The sequence below is a fragment of the Thalassophryne amazonica genome, chromosome 9 (assembly GCF_902500255.1).
Source record: "Thalassophryne amazonica chromosome 9, fThaAma1.1, whole genome shotgun sequence".
Taxonomy (NCBI): domain Eukaryota; kingdom Metazoa; phylum Chordata; class Actinopteri; order Batrachoidiformes; family Batrachoididae; genus Thalassophryne; species Thalassophryne amazonica.
Window position 1 is genome coordinate 25,223,226 of NC_047111.1, and position 21,329 is coordinate 25,244,554.

Below are 21,329 nucleotides of genomic sequence, written 5' to 3' on the forward strand. Positions count from 1 at the left end.
TGGAACACACACGCATGCACACATGCACCCATATTGGATCTGCTGTGGTGACCACGAGTGAAAACAGGGGAAGCCAAAAGAAGTGACTTGTTTATAACTGAATCTAACAAATATTGAGATGATTTAACATAAGAAAGTGTGTTTCTGAAGTTATTAATTTTAAGTTCTGCAAACTTGATCTCAAAAGAAAAGTGATTAAAAAGTCACACTACCAGTAACCGAAAATATTTGATTGTACAGAGACCAGTGTGATTGCCCTATAGCTGTTTCAATCCATATGATCATCAATCCTTTTCTGACTGGGACAACAAGTCATTTCTTCCAGTCTGTAGGGATGATATTTGATTTGTCTCCCAGATCAAAACATAAATTGCTTGCAAAGCCAGGTGATCATCATCTCCACCCACCTGGAGGAGCTCATCTCTAGCACCACACATCCCTGGAGTTTTCCGTGTCCTCAGCTGCTTTACAGATAGTAGAGGCATCTGTCAGGACTCAGCCATCTTCTGCCATAACTGCTGTGGGAAGTGGTGTAGGTTTGGAGGAACAAAGTGTTTTGATTCCTCTGTAAGCAGGTCAAGGGTCACTAGTCCACAGATGGTGTGTCACCTGATCACAGATTCCTCTAACAAATGCCTCCTTGTATGCTCGCAGGGCCGCCACATCCCGCATTCCAAGCTTACAGTAAAGCCTAGAATTCCCGTCAAGCTGTGCACTATGGCTCCTCTGGGTGGTATTTCAAGTGCCCTCAGATAAAAAAACACCTCCTCCTATGGACACTGGCAAGTCCAATACAATCCTCAGCAACTTTCAGGATCTGGCTGCAGAAGTTTCACAATCCATTCAGGTCACCAGTTGTGTCCATTGCTGTAAGTTCCATAGTAAGTTCCATATTCATATGGCATGAAAATTCCTGAGAAACAGTCTGATCTTGAAGTCAGGACAGATTCTTTGGTATTAAATTGGCAGTAGCCTGTGAGACTTAAACTGAATCCTCAGGGAAGCCACAACAAGTCTGTGGTCTGTTTACAGACTACGGTTCTGCAAAATTCCCTTTTGTTTTCCCACAGGATCAATCTCCTTGGCAACACCGTAGGTATTAGAATGTCCACCAGTGTACATTTGGTCATTGAAACCAGGATCCAGCAACTTGTAGCCACCTACTTTTTGTAAATTCAAGGACTGACCCATTGTCACAATGGCTACCAGATCCATGTGCACCAATGGAAGCCTTGTAGCCAGCCTTGCCAGTGCCAGTGGTCGCATTGGAATCACCAATGACCAATAAAGTGTCACCTGTAGGGCAGTCATCAGTCACAAAGTTGCAAATGAAAGGGCTCCCTTAATGAGACCGAGAGCACTCAAAGACAACTGCAAAAAAATAAATAAATAAATAAATAAATAAATAAATTAATTAATTAATTAATCAAAAAGAAAGAAAGTAAATGGTCTTCACCTTACTCAAAGTAAACTTACATTTTGTGAATGAAGGGAAAAGGAAAGTAGTAGCGCTTCAATATTTTATTTGTTTGCAGCAAAACCTTAAAGTCTGATGTATTGACATGTACAAGAAGCCAAAGAATTGTGACATTTGTTGGAATGATATTAAATTTCTTAGGTTAAGACTACAGGAACCTTTCATTACACATAAAATATAAAGTATATAAAACTGCATTTCTCAAGTATTTATTTGTAATATTACATCAGTTACTATGCCACATTAAATATCTAATCTGTTTGACTAAAAGTTTCTTCATCAGTTACATGTAATATTAAATTCTTATTATAAATATAAATAAAACTAGAAACCAGGCATTGAGTTTTTTTTTTTTTTACTTTGTTGTTGCAATAAATTATACATAACACAGTATTTCCTTTGTGTCACCATTGTAGAAATTATTATTTTTTAAATCCATTCCTAATTTTTAGGCCAAATGACAGAATGTGTGCCAGAGAAGCCAAAGAGGTCCATTCTGAACCAGTTGACAAGGTCCCTTCTAAGGAAGTATGACTGTGGCGTTCGACCCGTTCACAACTGGACCAGTCCAACCACGGTCCATATAGATCTGATCCTGCAGTCTGTGCTGGATGTGGTATGTAAATGATGCAGACACTCTGCTGAATTTTACTCCAAATCTTAAACAAATCTAACATCTTTTATTGACAATGACAAATATCAGAAAAAAACCCCCAAAACAAAATAGCAACAACAAAAAATAAAACAAAACTTTCCACAGCTGCTGCATTAACTAAATTATAAAATGTGTGTCGTTCCGCCATTTCCTTGCAAAGAAAAAACAACGAGAGACTCCACCCATCCTCACACAAAGGCTGCTTACAAGCAAAGGACGCAACCGACAGGCGTGAAAAAACTCACACATGCGCATGAAGGTTCAAGGTTGGCTCATGCAAGCACACGTGATTCAAATCCATCAGGTTTTTGAAAAAAATAAAAAGGTCAGATACTTTTCTAACAGACCTCGTATATTATACCAGCCAAGTGGCCTCTGCGTGTATGAAGTCTGGACCCTGTGAAAACTGAATTTCACTGTTAAGTCCACTTGACCCAGACACGTGTGTGCGTGTGTGTGCATGCTTTGATCACACAAAAACTGGAGAGAGCTGACATTTGCCGTTGGGCATGCTTATGTATTTTGGGTCAAGGATGAAGGCAGCAAAAACAGAAAGTTGATCGTAAAAGTATTTTTTGGAGAAATTAGCAATTTTAGTTAACCAATAAACAATGGGTGCTATGCTGCAATGCACCATGGGAGTTTGGGGTTTTGGGGTTTTAAATGTTGTTATTATGGTTTATGTTAGTTTAACAGCGTTGTTTGTGTTACTGATTTATTGTGTTTTTGTAGCTAAATTGGTTTAGTCAGTTTAGATAAGTCTCAGTTTGCTACTACCAGGAGTGACTTAAGTTTAATGTTGGTACCATGAGTGAAATGTTTCAGCCACTGTTTTTGTTTGTCAAGTTAAAATCACCTGCTTACTGCAGCTGTGCATGCATGTTGCTAACTACTTTCTGGATTCACACATTCCAGCAGGGGGCGGTAAGTCATCTTTATATAAAAAACGTGATTTTAAGTTCAATGTAAGTACACAATATAATTCTAAATATGTTAAAAATGCATGGATGGCACAAGAAAGTGAAAACACTTATTTGTACTGTGGTCCAATTAGATATCAAATGACAAAATAAAAGTAGAAATAAATAGTGTGTGTGTATATGATAGCAAGAACCTAAACAATTTATAAATACATTGACAGTAAATTAACATTAAAAAAATTGCATAATTAACAGGAAGTAAAAGGGCTGAGTTCTTCTTCTAAAAATAGTTGAGGTCTAACATTCTAAGAACATTCGGGACTCACACGCTATTCAACTCAGTATACAGCCTTTGTTTAATTTATTAACACCCTGACCACAAAAATGTCAGCTACCTATTTATAAACACTACTCAATCGAGAGCCTGTGGATCCCCAAGGGCAAAACACTAGTGCTTATGTATTCTGGGTCAAGGATAAACACCGCCAAAATGGAACGTTGATAGGACTAATATTTTAGGAGAAACTACGGATATTAGCTAACAATAGTGAAAAATGGATGTTGATAGTTACATTCTGGACTCACGCGACAGTCCAAATCATTATAGTGACTTGGTATATTTTATTACCACCGCTGAAAAAGCTACCTATTTTATAAACACTACCCAATCTAGAGTCCATGGATCCCCACGGCAACACGCTAGTTTTTGTTTATTTATGTATTTTAATCATACGTATAAATTCATACAGAAATAAAGTGAAAGTAATGCTTAACATTTGAGACATGTATGAACCAATATACAGTAGTGTTCAGAATAATAGTAATGCTATGTGACTAAAAAGATTAATCCAGGTTTTGAGTATATTTCTTATTGTTACATGGGAAACAAGGTACCAGTAGATTCTCACAAATCCAACAAGACCAAGCATTCATGATATGCACACTCTTAAGGCTATGAAATTGGGCTATTAGTAAAAAAAGTAGAAAAGGGGGTGTTCACAATAATAGTAGCATCTGCTGTTGACGCTACAAACTCAAAACTATTATGTTCAAACTGCTTTTTTAGCAATCACTAAACTAGTATTTAGTTGTATAACCACAGTTTTTCATGATTTCTTCACATCTGTGAGGCATTAATTTTGTTGGTTTGGAACAAAGATTTTGCTAATTTACTAGTGTGCTTGGTGTCATTGTCTTGTTGAAACACCCATTTTAAGGGCATGTCCTCTTCAGCATAAGGCAACATGACCTCTTCAAGTATTTTGACATATCCAAACTGATCCATGATACCTGGTATGCGATATATAGGCCCAACACCATAGTAGGAGAAACATGCCCATATCATGATGCTTGCACCACCATGCTTCACTGTCTTCACTGTGAACTGTGGCTTGAATTCAGAGTTTGGGGGTCATCTCACAAACTGTCTGCGGCCCTTGGACCCAAAAAGAACAATTTTACTCTCATCAGTCCACAAAATATTCCTCCATTTCTCTTTAGGCCAGTTGATGTGTTCTTTGGCAAATTGTAACCTCTTCTGCACATGTCTTTTATTTAACAGAGGGACTTTGCGGGGGATTCTTGCAAATAAATTAGCTTCACACAGGTGTCTTCTAACTGTCACAGCACTTACAGGTAACTCCAGACTGTCTTTGATCATCCTGGAGCTGATCAATGGGTGAGCCTTTGCCATTCTGGTTATTCTTCTCTCCATTTTGATGGTTGTTTTCCGTTTTCTTCCATGCGTCTGTTTTTTTTTTGTTGTTTTTTTTTTGTCCATTTTAAAGCATTGGAGATCATTGTAGATGAACAGCCTATAATTTTTTGCACCTGCGTATAAGTTTTCTCCTCTCCAATCAATTTTTTAATCAAACTACGCTGTTCTTCTGAACAATGTCTTGAACATCCCATTTTCCTTAGGCTTTCAAAGAGAAAAGCATGTTCAACAGGTGCTGGATTCATCCTTAAACACCTGATTCACACCTGTTTGTTCCACAAAATTGACAAACTCACTGACTGAATGCCACACTACTATTATTGTGAACACCCCCTTTTCTACTTTTTTTTAATAATAGCCCAATTTCATAGCCTTAAGAGTGTGCATATCATGAATGCTTGGTCTTGTTGGATTTGCGAGAATCTGCTGAATCTACTGGTACCTTGTTTCCCATGTAACAATAAGAAATATACTCAAAACCTGGATTAATCTTTTTAGTCACATAGCACTACTATTATTCTGAACACTACTGTAAGCAGTGAGGTGTCAGAATTCTGAAGGCATTTTTAAATGAGCCAGTGATTTGTGAAAGAATCAAACAGAATATTTTCTTTTTCTCAGGATGGAAAGACCCAGAGCATTACCATGAGTTTTTGGTATCGACAGGTCAGTAGCTTCCTGTTTGACCCGTGCAGCTTTTAGCTCCATAACCACAAGCTCCACATGTGGCTGCCACGTCTGAAGCTCCACCACCTCAGGATAAATGAATGCATTAAAGTGGATTTAAAATATACAAAGCATGCGGCAAATTTGATTAAACCATCAAATAAATCTCCCTAAATACGAATGTCATATTATCAAGCATGTGATTTATCTACTCAAGCTGTTAATTACAAATATTTCATGATATTTTACCACACAATGTAGTATTTCATGTTTTCAGATGTGGACAGATGAGTTCCTGGTTTGGGACCCAGACGAGTTTGATGGTATCACTGAGATCTCACTGTCATCTGACGCCATGTGGATTCCTGATATAATAGTTTGCGAATTGTAAGAAAATATCTCATTAATCTACCATTAATGTTTTAGTCTGCTGTACAGTGTGCTGTAATTTTACAGGATAACAAAAGTCAGTGTTTGTTGAAAGTGTCTTGTATGATTAAATCATGTTAACCTGTTCAATGTCAAAAAGTACCCTAGTGGCCACGGCGATGTTGAATCAACATTGTTTTTTGGTTATATTACATTTTGACGTCAATTAACGCGACATCACTGCCTCTCCATCGGCAATCTCCTGACGCAACAACGTCTGAATGTGACACTGATACCACTTCAAAATGTGGTTAGGTTCCTCGTGTATTTTGATCTAGTTATAATTTCTTTCACAAACTCATAAGAAGTGTATTCAAGTATTTACACAAAACAGCAGATGTGTCACTTGGTGATTTTTAACATTTATTAAAATAACTTGAATATTATATTGAATATCTACAGTGAATATCAGTGTTGACCTACTGTCAAGATTTTGATGTTGATCCAATTTTCAAATCCAACATATTTTCTCTGTTGATTCAAGATCAGACATCAACACAGATCAATGTTGATCAATGTTATTTTGCCCGCATGGACAGTATTGCAATAAGAACTACCTCAGCAGACCTTTATTGTCCGATATACTCAGCCTTGTCCAACCCCAAATCACAAAAAGTTGGGACAATATGGAAAATGCAAAAAAGAAAGAAAGAACTGCAGTAAATAAAAAAGTTATTTCAATCAGGTGATTGTAATCATGATTTGGTATGGAGTTACAAAGTCAAAAGTCAAAGTGTCTTTATTTGTCTCCCTAAGGAGAAATTTGCCTTGGACAGAGGGGTGTACTACACAACAACACATCTGGTACATACCACCCATACATAAAAACAACAACATATTAAATTAAAGTTAAAATATAAATACACAACATTATTAACATCTTTGTGCAAGTTCCGCAATACATAACCTTATGCTATCTTCCCTGAGCTATCTGCTGATTGAATGAATGAATGAATGAATGAATTTATTTGGCACACAAACTCAACAATAACAAAAAACTGATACACAAGACAATTTCACAGTGACATGTGTGACCAAAAGGTCACACTGACAATGGAATAAATTAATGTTTATATCGATTATATTTACAAAGAGGAACCCTGTACCTCCTTCCTGAGTTAAGTAAAATGTATTCAGAGTGTAGTACATGAGACGCATCTGATAAAATATTGTCTGCACATCTGAGAACTGCCTGTTCAAACAACTCTTGGGGAGGTTCAGGTACCACCATACCCATGATTTTGCCAGCTATTTTAATCAGATTTAATATTTGAGTTTTTGATTTAACCATTAAATTACAAAACCAGCTAGTAATACCATACTGTATCACAGACTCAATCGTTGCTCTGTAGAAAATCAACATAATATTCCTACATACACCAAACAGTCGGAGTCGACGAAGAAAGAGCATGCGCTGGTGGATTCGGGCACAAATGCTTGACACTTGCGTGTGCCAGCTTAAGTTGTGTCAGAGTTGAAATCTGTAAAAGAGCAACTCAGTTAGCTACACAAAGAATGATCACGCAAGAGACTGAATTTCATTTCCTGATCAGTAGAGAACAAATGAGCAAGAACCTTCGTCAAAAACCGTCATCTGCTCTGAAGGGCCCCGCCCATTTGCTTCTCCTATTTATTGACAAAAAGTTACAAACAAGCATATAGGAGCGGCAATATCACAAACAAGGAAAAGACACAGAGTCTGGTCTCACATTGATATGAAAACTGTTATGGCTTTAAGCCTTCAGTCTCCTAGTCTTCCCATAACAATATCCAGCCCTGAACCAGTGTGCCGGTCACACCGCTCTTCCCTCAAGGCTGAACCATTAATTAAAGACGCACATCTGCGCTCAGCAAAACATAGCTTTAGCTAAACAGTCTGCACATTCACTAAGCCAAAGTTCATCTGTTCACCCTCTCGCGTGAGCAGTTTTAATGATTACTTGAACAGTTCAGTGTATATGGTTGCTTTGACAATGAGTGATTAATTAAAAGAATAATGGTACATGAACTCTCACACATACATATATATGTATATATGAAAATAGAGAACAGAATCAAAGATGAGATCAAAGACAGTACATCAAAGTAAAGGCATTAACAATCAAAGTAAAGACATTAATATTTGATAATTATATTGCTAATATACAGAAAATCCTGTCAAGTTGTTATTGATGTAAACCCCAGATATTTATATGAATCCACCTGCTCAATTTTACATCCATGTATGATGTATAATGTATTACATTCACAAATGCCACTTAAAACTTTACTGTGCAAAAATAGAAGCCTTATGTTGAACTTCTCCAAAAGTGGCATTGACTTCTTTAGGCTCAGAGCATCCAGGTTTGGTTTTGGACCATCACACAATGGAAATGTGTATTGTAGTCAGATGAGTCAGTATTCCAGATCTTTTTGAAATTTTTTTATTAGAAATGGACACAGTGTGCTCAGGACCAAAGACAGGACCATCCAGACCGTGATCAGTAACAAGTCCAAAAGCCAGGGTCTGTCACGGTATGGGGTTGATTCAGTGCCCTGGGCAAAGGCAATTTACATTCCTGTGATGGCAGCATTACTACAGAAAAGTATAATGGGAATTTGGAACAATATTTGCTGCCTTCAAGAAGTCTTTTCCAGGGATGTTCATTCATTTTTAACAAGACATCCACTTTACAAAGACATGGCTACAGAAGAAGAAGAAATGGGCACTGGACTGGCCTGCTTGCAGAACTGAACTTTACTGTTGAGAATGTTGAATCAAAAACTGCACCAACAAATACCCCATGTGGTTTCACACCTTTTGCCATCTGTGCAGGAAGAACTGGACAAAATGACACCTGAAAGGCTTCATTGCTTTTGTCCTCAATGTCAAAACGTCTTTTAAATATGATGGTGAGATGGAATGGCAACATTACAAAGTGGGCTCAGCATTCCAGCTTTTTTGGAATGTGTTGCAGGTCTTTAATGGATGCAAATCAACAATTGAAATGAAGTTGGAAAGAGGAAAAAAAAAAAAACATGAATTACATGTATGTTGGATTCACACTGTCTGCAATTAAGTAGAAGTAAAAAAAAAAAAAAAGTCAGAATTAATTCAGCATTTTCCATACCGTTCCAATTTTTTTCTGATTTGGGGATGTACAAAGGTCATCTGGGTCAGATATTTAGGAAGGAGAGTGATTGATGGTCAGTGCGGCAGTTCCAAACTCATAGGATGTAATGTGAGTAACATAAAGATGGGGCTTGCACAGTGGAGCTTTTGATGCTTGGTCACTAAAGTCAAAGGGTCATTTTATCATCATGATTTTGGTCCAGAATAAGGACTAGAAATTGTGCAGCTGGATAAAGTGCTGATATTTAAAGTGAGAAACTGCACATGGGGCAGATTTACAGGTTTACAACATGACCTTTGCCCAGGTATATAATCTAATAAGTGCTCATCTACACTCATCAGCCACTTTATTAGGTGCACCTTGTTACTACCAGGTTGGACCCCCAAATTTGCCTTCAGAACTGCCTTAATTCTTCGGGGCATAGATTCAACAACGTGTTGGAAACATTCCTCAGAGATGTTGGTCCATATTAAGACAAGACAAGACAAGACAAGACAAGACGAGATAAGATAAGATAAGATAAGACTTTACTGATCTCACAGTGGAGAAACTATATTGACATCATAATATCACACCCGGTCTGCCCAATCTCCTCTGACATCAACAAGGCATTTTCATGTACACAACTGTAGCTCACTGGACATCTTCTCTTTTCTGGACCATTCTCTGTAAACCCTAGAGACGGTTGTGTGTAAAAATCCCAGTAGATCAGCAGTTTGTGAAATACTCAGACCAGCCTGTCTGGCACCAACAACCATGCCACGTTTAAAGTCACTTAAATTTCCTTTCTTCCCCATTCTGATGCCAGGTTTGAACTTCAGCAAGTCATCTTCACCACGTCAAGATGCCTAAATGCATTGAGTTGCTGCCATGTGATTGGCTGATTAGCTATTTGTGTAAGGTGTACCTAATAAAGTGGCCAGTGAGTGTATTTGTGTGAATGCATAATCTTTCAAAATCTTCTGATTGTCTTCTTAGTGAATCTCATCATATTCTGCCCTATTGTCTTCTGTCTGCTTCCAGTGTGGATGAGGGGAAATCACCTCCCATTCCCTACGTGTACATCAACTCTTCCGGCTCGGTGAAGAACCACCGCCCATGCAGGTGGTGTTGGCCTGCAGTTTGGAATTGTACGCCTTTCCATTTGACAAGCAGAACTGCAGCCTCACCTTTCGCAGCTGGCTTCACTCAGGTCTGCTTACTGTCAAAATGTCACAGATTCAACAGGCAGTAAATTCAGATCCTGGTCAACACAGTTTTCTTGGTGACGTGAGTTTGGGCATGTTGCTCTTTATATGTGCCTTATAAGATGATTATCAAATGTACCACATTACGCCCACATGAAGCCCACTTTTAAAAAGTGACATTCAGATCTTTTAGTATGTTTTGTTTCTTTGTTTAAGAGGAACTATAGCTTGACAAAATGTTTTCAACCCATCAGGTTGATGATATTCTACCCAGGACAATTGATGTGGACCTCCTCTTCTCCTTTATGTTGTTTGTCCTCATTTTTTGAAGAGTTCCTCCACCGCGCGGATCATTGCTCACCTGCTGGCTCAGTTCCTTGCATGTTCATCCCAGGTCTTCCTGTCAGTGGAGCAGCTCTTGAGGTTGTGCATCAGGAGGTCTTTGCCGTATTATTTCTGCCCTCCTCTGAATCGTTTTCTTTTATTGAGCTGGGAATAAGATTTGCTTGGGAAAGTTGGCTGTCAGCCATCCTCATGATGTGACCCACCTACAGAAGCTAGTTCATGATGATGACAAGCTCTACGCTCTGGAGCTTGGCTTCAGCCAGGATGCTTATGTTGGTATGGTAGTCTTCTTCCCTGATGCAGAGGATATCCTCAGGCAGAACTGATGGAATTGCTTAAGGGTCTTCGCATGGTTTAGGTCTCAGATCCATCCAGCAGGGTTGGCAAGACAACAGCTTTGTGGACAACGATTTTCATCTTGTGCTGAAGGCCTCATTTGAAAAGCTGGTCAAAGGCAGCTCCTGCACACTTGAATCAGTGTTGTATCTCATCATTGATGTTGGTGTTTGATGACACATGGCTGCCCAGGTAGGGAAAGTGGGGTTACGTTCTCCAGGACCTGTCCATGCAGTTTCACAGCAGGAAGTGCTTGATGTTGTGCGGAGGCTGATGCAGGACCTGATATTTCTTCAGCTTGAAGACCAAGCTTTTGTAGGTTTCATTGAAGGGTTCAAGGATTTTCTGAAGACCTTCTTTTATAAAGGATAACACGCTGCTGTCATCTGCATGCTGGAAGTCCAGGAGCATGGTCGTGATTTTCATCTTGGTTCTGGTTGAAGAGCTTTCTACCTGTTCTGTGCACAATATCAATTTATGGTGGCACCTTGTCCTTGATCAGGTGGAGGATTGTTGCCACAAAGATGATTGCTTTACTCCCGATTGCACATTGAAGGCTTCAGTTTTTGTGTCATTTACCAGAAATGTAGCGGATAAACCTCAGGATCTTGATAAATTTCTTTGGACAGCCTGTTTCGCTCAGGATCTTCCAAGGAAGTGGCGTGTTAATAAAGTTAATCACGGCAGGGTACAATGGCTGTGTTGCTCTCAACACTTTTCTTGCAATTGGCAGACAATCATTCATTCATTTTCCATACCTGCTTATTCCAATAAGGGTCATGGGGGAGCTGGAGCCTATCCCAGTAATCATAGGGCGAGAGGTACGATACACCCCGGACAGGATGCCAGCTATCACAGCGTCAAATATAGACAGATAAAGTCATTCACACCCACGCATACTCTTACTGTCAATTTAAAGTTTCCAGTTCACCTAACCTGCATGTCTTGGTAAGTGGGAGGAAACCGAAGTACCCGGAGGGAGCCCACATAAACACGACGAGAACATACAAATTCCACAAAGAAAAAACACAGTGGGAAGTGATCCCACAACCTTCTTGCTTAGTGGCTAACACTGTAGCCACTCAGCAACCATGCTGCCAATTGGCAGACAGTGAAGATCATGTCTGCTGCCTCTCTCATGGTCGGAAGGCACTCTGGGTTTAAAGAAGGATGTTTTCTACTCTTGGTCTCAGACAGTTGTTGGCAATTACTACAAGAACTCTTCCTGTGGTAGACAGAAAGAGGATTCAGCGATGGTCAGACTTGTCTCCAATATAAAATACAATCATTTTAGCAGACTAGTTACATGTTGATTATTTTGAAAAAAAAATGAAAGTGTGATTTTAGTTTGGCTCAACAACATCTTGAAAAATACCTCAATAAAATGTTCTTGCTCAGTTTCATGGTTGCATCTTTGAATAGTTCTCATCAAGGTCAACAGTCAGTTGCTTTACTAATATTGGTAGGTTCATGCAGACACAGTCGAAGTAAAAATCTACTTTCAGTCTGTTACTTTCATGATTTTGAACACTGGAAGAAAAATGTAAGGACATCTGTAACACATGCTCTCAGAACATAGTGCTCACACACAAACAAAGCAGAAATGTACGTTTGTTTTGGGGCTTCTTTGTGATGCCTTCTCATCATATCTGCTGTGTTCTTGTGCAGTGAAGGAAATCGATTTGGCTCTGGGGCGGAGTGCAGAGGCCATTGCTAATGAGAAGAGAGAGTTCATGAATGATGGAGAATGGGAGCTGCTGTCCATTCCCTCCCACTACTGGCAATCTCACCAAGGAGACACCGACTATGCCCACATCCAGTTCAACGTACGTGCACTCACGACTTCCGATCACACACATTTATCAACTATAGTAAACAGATTCACATGAAAATAAACAAAGCTGTTTAGTCCACACATTTTGCCTCAACTCCCCCCTCAGTACTCCATCGGAATGGACATTGATTGTTCTGTCCTTCCTTCACCTATTCTGGACAGCATTGTTATGAGAGTAAGCAAAGTTACAGGCTCCAGTTCATGCTGTGTTCAGGGGAATCCAGTAATCCTTTGGAAGTGTCGTGCGATTACTGAAACATACAACAGTAACACGTTACATTACTACAGGGGTGCCCAATTTCAGTCCTCGAGAGCTACCTTCCTGACACTCTTAGTTGTCTCCCTGCTCCAGCAACACCTGAATCCAATGAAAGACTCATTTGCAGGCTTTATTGAGCTTTTCACTGGATTCAGGTGTGTTGGAGCAGGGAGACAACTAAGGGTGTCAGGAAGATAGATCTCGAGGACCGAACTTGGGCACCCCTGCATTACTGTGTTACAGACAGATGTAATGTGATTAGAGTAACATGTTCCACCCAACACTGACAGTGACTTAGGTGCTTTTGTTGGTGAGGACAATTTAACTGACTTTGACTTTGTAGATGATGCTGTGATCTTTGCGGAATCAGTGAATCCCCTGATTGCAGAACTTGAGAAGCTTAGTGAGGAATCACAATGTCTGGGTTTCCAACTGTCCTGGACAAAGACTATGATCCAGGCTTTTAATGACTTCCTGGAATCAGCTATCAGAATTGCATTCACTTATCATCAGCAGTGACATTCATGTTTCTAGGGCCTTGACCTTTGAGATTGAGAGATGACTGGGAGCTTATGGAGTCATGATGCTGATATCTTTACAGGAGAACGAAGGCTCAAGTCTTTATGGTCCTGGTGTTACCTGTCTAAATGTGTGGATGTGAGACTTGGATGCTAACCAGTGACCCAAGTTGATGTCTGGATGCCTTTGGAACTAGATTTCTTCAGAGGATCCTTGTGTAGGACTGGAATAATTTTGTGTCAAATTAGTGGTACCTTAGGGAGACTAAGATGAGGAGTATCACCTTTGACATTATGGCCATATGGTACATTTTTTCTGTTAGGGCAGTGGCTAGACTTTGCTTGGAGCTGATTTATAATTGAGAAGTAAGGCACCTCCTTCCATCCACTTGCCTGGGTGTACACCTTAGGTAAGTGTTAGTACACCCTTTGCCCTCCCTTGGCCTGGGATACGGCTGGCTACACCCCTTTCAGCACTTATGCAAGTCAACCCGGCTGCAGTTTGACTTAAAGTCCCCAATGGTAGAACAGCAGTAGATGGGCAGCAACCCTACCGGCTGTGAAGGCGGCTGAGGGGCTGCAGCAAATGGGGACTCTCAATCGTCTTGGGCCCCCTTGCCATTGGAAATGAGCCCGCATTTTTGCTAAGTCGTGTGTGTTTTTTTCACATTTCTCTGTGCATGATCACGCATAATGTTTGTTGAGGACCCCAGGGCCTGGAGAAGGACAAAGACGGTTTGACCGGTTGTCTGCCTTGATGGTTTCCATCTAGGACGCAAGGCAGTTAGGTTCCATGGTGTCATGGATGTGATTGATGTGGCACCGGAACATGCTCCCAGACTTGACTGTTTATGGGCTTAATTAAAGCAATCCAAAACAGTTGAAACACTCTAAATACATGTAATAAAGGTTAATTTCTGCCATGGAAAGTTATTGGCAGATAGACAGCAAGACAACGTTGGAAATCAAAGGAAGAATGTATCATAGAATCAGGCAGGGTAGGAGTGTTTACTGATATACATACAAAGGGTGCTTAGGGAATCGATGCCAGTTGTACAGTCAACTGACTGAGGCAGGATTGGTATTGGCCATGATTGATAAGTGCAAGTAGCTGGGAGGAAGAGGAACAGTAATCAGGGAAGTGTTTCACAACAAAAGTCTGGAAGAATCCAGGAGAGTCAGTGTCTGTATTCATGTACAGCTGATTCATTTCGAGTCAGTGAGAAAGTGCAGCCGAGACAGCTGCTGGGTGTTGGGCTTAAAACTGTTGTCCTTCACAAACTAAGCCCCCGTCACACTGGGCCTTAGAACTGTAAGCAGTTGTCTGGAGCCTTTGGGAGTTAATGGCAAAAGATGATTGAGAGTCAGTGTGTGAAAGTAAAGAAACAGTGAGACAGACAGCAGAGAGTGAGTGAGCGTAATGAGACAGTCTCAGTGGCTCCCTTATCAATGGACCTCTTGTTAGTGGTGAATAAAATGGTCTCATAGGCGACTGCAGGTGGGGAGCAGGGACAGCGGCTCTGTACGCGGCTCACAGAATGGAGCGTTTGTACTTGTGGACCGTTTTATGACAACTGAGATATTGTTGAACTGCTCCACGGTGGATGGTTCAGGTGTACATGATACACTCATCTACCACACATTTTACAATGATGACACAATTTAAAATGCTGATCCAACACAGCCTTGTGAGTAAATTTAGGACACTGTTAGACAAATGGAAATAGAAGACGAGTAAAAATGATGTTTGATTGGGATCATTTTAAACATTTCTGACTCTTAATTTATGACCATTTATAACCATTTAAAAAAAGGTTTAAAAAAATTTGAGACAGCACCCTTTAATTTTCAACAACAACAACAATTATCGCAAAATATATAAACATAAATCCGTATCAAACTTTGGAGCATGATTAAACTGACTTTGTACTGCAAAGAAGTACTTGAGGTCACATGATGGCGACAAGTGTGTTTGCAATACAGCTCTGTCTCACCTCGCATCTGCAACCACGGACCCTCAACAAGACAGACAAAGAGCAACGGATGTATTGTGATGTTCATATCTTAGTTGCCTTTTCATTCAGGTGCTGATCCGACGGCGCCCCCTGCTGTATGTGGTTGGTCTCCTCATCCCCAGTATCTTCCTCATGTTGGTTAGACGTGATCAGCTTCTATATGCCCCTGAACAGCGGCACCCGTATCACCTTAAGATCAGCATCCTGCTGGGCTACACTGTGTTTAGAGTCAACCCTGACGGACGAACTGCCCAGCACCGGCAAGTGACAACCCCACTCATAGGTACCACGTATATTTTTATTCATTATTTCAAAAAACTAGTCAGAAAAGAATATGCATTATTAAAAGGCACAAGATAGTGTACGTTAACATAAGTGATTTTCTCAGAAATGTGTTGAAAAAGTTCAACATTACCTGGGATAGATCTCATTGAATAATGTATTAGATCAGATCTGTTTAAAGTGGTAAAGCTTACATACTTACAAAGTATTTGTTATTGTTGAAAGATAAAAACAGATTTTTGAAAACTCTGTGAAAATGTGGGGTCAGTCCTGGAGTCCATACCACTGGACTTTGGGGTCCATGTGTGTCAACTGAACTAGGTCTGCATGGCAAGTTTTCCTTAAAGCCTTAAAGACTACAAATATAATGCACGCACTGTGTTAACTTCTCCTTCTTCATTCAGCTGTTCCCGTTAGGGGGCACCACAACAGATCAGTTGTTTCCATCTCACCCTGTCCTCTGTGTCTTCCTCTGTTACACCAACCACCTGCATGTACTCCCTCAGCACATCCATAAACCTCCTCTTTGGTCTCCCTCTTCTCTTCCTTCCTGGTGGCTCCTCAGCATCCTTCTCCCTATATACCCTGGGTCCCTCCTCTGCACATGTTCAAACTATCTCAATCTCACCTGTCTGACTTTGTCTCCAAACTGTCCCACCTGAGCTGTCCCTCTGATATGTTCATTCCAAATCCTGTCCATCCTTGTCACTCCCAAAGAGAATCTCAACATCTTCAGCTCTGCCACCTCCTGCTCTGCCTCCTGTCTTTTTGTTAATGCCACCATCTCTAAGCCGTACAACATAGCTGGTCTCACTAATGTCTTGTAAACTTTCACCATCACTCTTGCTGATATTCTTCGGTCACAAATCACTCCTGCCACCTTTGTCCACCCACACCACCCTACCTGCACTCTATTCTTCACCTCTCTACCACACTCTCCATTACTCCCAAGTATTTAAGCTCATCTACTTTCACCATCTCTTTTCCTTGTAACTGCAGTATTCCACCTGGCTCACTCTCAATCACACACATGTACTCAGTCTTGCTCCTACTGACTTTCATTCCCCTTCTCTCCAGAGCATATCTCCACATCTCCAGACTAGAAACTTGCTCTCTACTGTCACTACAGATCACAATGTCATCTGCAAACATCATAGTCCACGGAGACTCCTGTTTTGATCTCTGTCAACCTGTCCATAACCATTTCAAACAAGAAAGGACTCAGAGGTGATCCTTGGTGTAATCCCACCTCCACCTTAAATGAGTCTGTCATTCCAACTGCACATCTCACTGCTGTCACACTATTCTTGTACATGTTCTGCCACTACCCTAACATACTTCTCTTGCCCTTCCAGACTTTCTCATACAATACCCTCAACTCTTCTCTTGGCACCCTGTCATACGCTTTCTCTAAGTCCACAAAACACACCACCGTAACTCTACTGGCTTCTCTATTCTTCTCCATCAGTACTCTCACAGCAAACTTTGCATCGTGGTGGTCTTTGCATGAAACCATATTGCTGCTCACAGATCTTCACCTGTTTTCTAAGCTTAATGTCTACTACTCTTTCCCTTACCTTAATGCCCCTGTAGTTACTGCACACCAGGTCTGCACACCAGGTGGTGAGGTGGGCTGGATTATTTTGGCAAAGGAGAAGTGCTCACTAGCAACATATGTGAGGTAACCAGTGGCAGCTTTTTCTGCAGGTGCTATGGGGGAGCTTGCCATTTTTATGGAGGGTGGAATGGGCTTGGTGTTGCGAGGCTCTCTGCTACACCTCTGCCAGATTCATAGGCATACGCACACAACCACATTCTCATCTGTGACAGTCACTAATGGACATACAGAATAAACAAAATCACACACACAAACCTAGGCTACTGTTCAGTACAATATTCATAGATCTACACATGTAGCCTATAGCTCAGGAGAAAATGCCCAGGCAGGCAGAAAGAACATTTTTCACCTACAATTGATGTCTTCATAACAGGGACAATGACCTGTTGTGGTTATGAGCAAAAGAATCAATGATTTTGATTCCCGTCCAGGGGCCGTGATCTCTGAGGGTTAATTGCCAGGAGTGACACGGGTCACTGGTTTGTCTGTGCTTACTATTGTTCCTCAGGTAGTTCTTTAGGTGACACAGACTTCATTTCTTTCCAATTCCACTCATGGATATTTGGGCAGCAAAAACTGAACCATTTCACCAATTTGAAACTACACTCACTGCAGTACAACGTCATCATTGATGCTGAAAAACTCGTCCATGTGTTTGTCTCCTCTCGGCTTGATGACTGTAACTCCCTGCTCTTTGGGATCTCTGGAAAAAACCTTCAAAGGCTTCAATACATTCAAAACGGTGCAGCTAGAATTTTGATGAGAGTACGTATTTCACCTATACTCCATAACCTTCACTGGCTCTCCGTCACCGTAGAATCCATTTTAAGATTGCTTTCATACCACCAATGCATCCATGGCAATGCCCCCACATACCTCAAAGACCTCCTCACTCCCCACACATCCTCCCGTTCCCTCCGTTCAACTCCCTCTCTGACCATCTGAGGGCTCCACAGACTGTGGAAGCTTTTAAAAAAGCCTAAGACATACCTGTTTAGACAGATCACAGGTCTCAATAATTTGAATCTGTTGCATCTAGTCTTTTTATTTCTATTTTATTATTTTATTTTGGTTTTATTATATTATGATGACTGTTTTTTGTCTTAAGATTTTTTGTTTTTATTCTCTTGTTTATCCTTGTTTTTTTTCCCTGTAGCACTTTGAGATTTTTATTAATGAAAGGTGCATTATAAATGAAATGAAATTGTTGAACGTGCACTGTTGCCTCAGGCAACAGTGCAAGAGGCAACAGTGCAACAGTTTCCTGTGCTTCATTAACAGACCCAGAATTTAGATACTATTAGTCAGGGTGAGGACCGACTAATAACAACTCATCGTGAGTTGTATTAGTCATTAGACTGAACAATTGCATTTATATTTATATTTTTTATCTTTTGCATTTAGCACTTCTGAACAATGGGCATTTCTGCTAGTTATAAAAGCCTGATGAGTAGGTCCTACACAATATGCATGTGCTTGAACATGAACTTGTCTGACAGAGACATGCAGCTGGGTGTAGCTTTCTATCAATTCTCTTGACTTTCCCCCCATATTTTCCCTCCTTTCTGCAGCAACAGGAAATCTAAACATTTTACAAGTTTCAGTTTGAGCTTTGCATCCATATGCACAGCATCCCATCATTTGGAAAACTTTTTGGACAGTAAAACCATGCATCCAACAGCCTGTACTGAGATATGTACCTTTTTTACATGAATGATTGCTTGTGAGATGACAATCAATGCTTCTGGCATCTCAAATGGTCTCAGAAAACCTTTGTGCCACTCAGTGTCATTGTGTCTCGTTAGGTGTGTTCTTTGCTGTGTGCATGGCCCTGCTGATGCTTAGCCTGATCAAGTCCATCCTGGTGGTGAAGCTGCTGCACACAGTGAGAAGGAGGTCAGGGAAATGTCACTGACCGCGTGCCTGCTCGATAAGTACGGCTCGGGCGACCACAGCCTCACTGAGAGCACCATCACTGCCATTAAGACTCTGGACAGCAGCAACCAGTCTGGAGGTAAGCCACAAACTCAAGGACCGAAGTTTGAAAAAGACCTGTTGGCAGGCAATGGAACAGCAGGTACCTGCACAGGATTTTACAAGCCCCTTACCTAACTCACCCAGGAGCCCCTGTACTGAAACCTGGATCCAGGCACCTTGCTTTGTGATTTGATATTAAATTTTTTGTGAACTGACTCAAAGTAAATTGGGCAAAGTGTATAAATCAATCTTGTAGCTATTGCTCTTAAAATATGTTTTTTTATGGGAACAAAGTAGACATTCTATCTCGGTTAACATACATGTTGTTTGATAAAATAAAATACAGTAGAAGATGAAAACTTTTAGCTGAGGCGTATGTAAACCTACGTATGTCTCCAACTGTACACTTTAATATTTCTTTTTAAGACACCTGTTGGCATCCATTCACTTGGTGAGATGGTTTGGACACTTCACCTTGTGTTCACTCAGTTTGATTTATTGTGAAGCTCTTTGTACCTTGAACAGTAAATTGGACATTTTCGTTTTTGTATTATAGATTATGAGCTGGAGCCATCACTGGAGGAGGATTTGCTGTTGTTAAATGAAGCCCATGAGGTTCCCTCGTGCTACATTGGCTTCTCCAGGAGCTGGTTTCACTCCGCCTCACCTTGTCCCAGATGACAGTGGGTCGTTGTCCCAGACACATGGCTGGACCTCTGCTCTAAGGTTGACTGCATTTCTTTTTCGGGTCTATCTGTTTGTTCTGGGATTGTATGCCAGCACCCTGCTGCTGCTCTGGGTGAGGTGGAGCACAGCCTGACTCTGATAAAGAGGTCATAATGAATGCATGTCAAAGCACTTCCTATCTGTGGTGTATACCTCTGGCCTACTTACGTAAGTCCAACTTGTCCAAAACTTTCAGAGGCTTTTAAATAAAATCATTAATTACTAGTTGCTTTCTTTTGGCTGCATCTCAATTTCAGAAATAATTTTCAAATTTTTACTCCTCACCTACTGCTGTGGGCCCGCAATATTTAAGAGTTTGTGTTCCATCTAACCAGGAAGCTGATCACGTCTTCAGATGAGGGACAAAGTCACAGGTGTAAACCCAAAGCTGTGGAGCTTCTTCTATTGTTGGTCCTTTGGAGGATGAACCCAAAGTGCCTCTAAGAAAATACAACAGTAAATATGTTTTTAAGGAGCTCACTGGTTTTTCTTTTATTTTTTTCTTGACCCTATAACAACAACATTATGAATAATAATGAGAAGAAGAAGAAGAAATCAAATAACACCCAATACATTGTCCAATGTATGTTTATTTGTCCATCTTGTTTATTTTTGTAATTTAAAATTCTTTAATGTTATGTAACAGCACAGGCTGTGGTGTGCACATGCTACACTGGAGTTCTTGTACATTGTTCAACTCATCCTCAGGGAAAGTTGTATTAAAAGTGAGGTCCATGTACACAAAAAAGTCGTCGGACATATTACTCTGGTAACAACTTCTATATACTTTTCCCCTCTTCAAGAAACAGGTATGTCTTATACTAGCATGAGACTCATACTCTGCAAAAACACCGTAAATATTTTGCTATATACCTTATAAATGTTGTTCTTCAACCATTCAACTCGATTAGTCTTTGAGGACAGACTAATAATGTTGGAAATATTTAGCTAGCCCAGTTAAGCTAAACAATGTTCTACAGCATAGCCTACGTAGCTTCTTAACTACAGCATTAGCAATTAAACTATAGCTTGTATCAATAGACAATAAACATACGAATTGTTATGTCACACAGCCTTATGTGGAACATTATTAAACCAGTGATTTATTTGGTTCTATCTGGTTTGGGAAGACTTATTTGAGGTTGGAACACCTAAGCAGAAACATTAAAACATCTATTTTGCTCAGAACAAACTGATAGTACAAAAAAAAACAAAACAAAAAAAATCTAGTTTGAAATTTCATTTGAAAAACCCG

General features: G+C 40.3%; 1 pseudogene; it reads left to right on the forward strand.

Moving 5' to 3' along the window:
• Positions 1-1,934: 1,934 nt before the first annotated feature.
• LOC117517910 lies at positions 1,935-20,168 on the forward strand (annotated as a pseudogene).
• Positions 20,169-21,329: the final 1,161 nt, after the last annotated feature.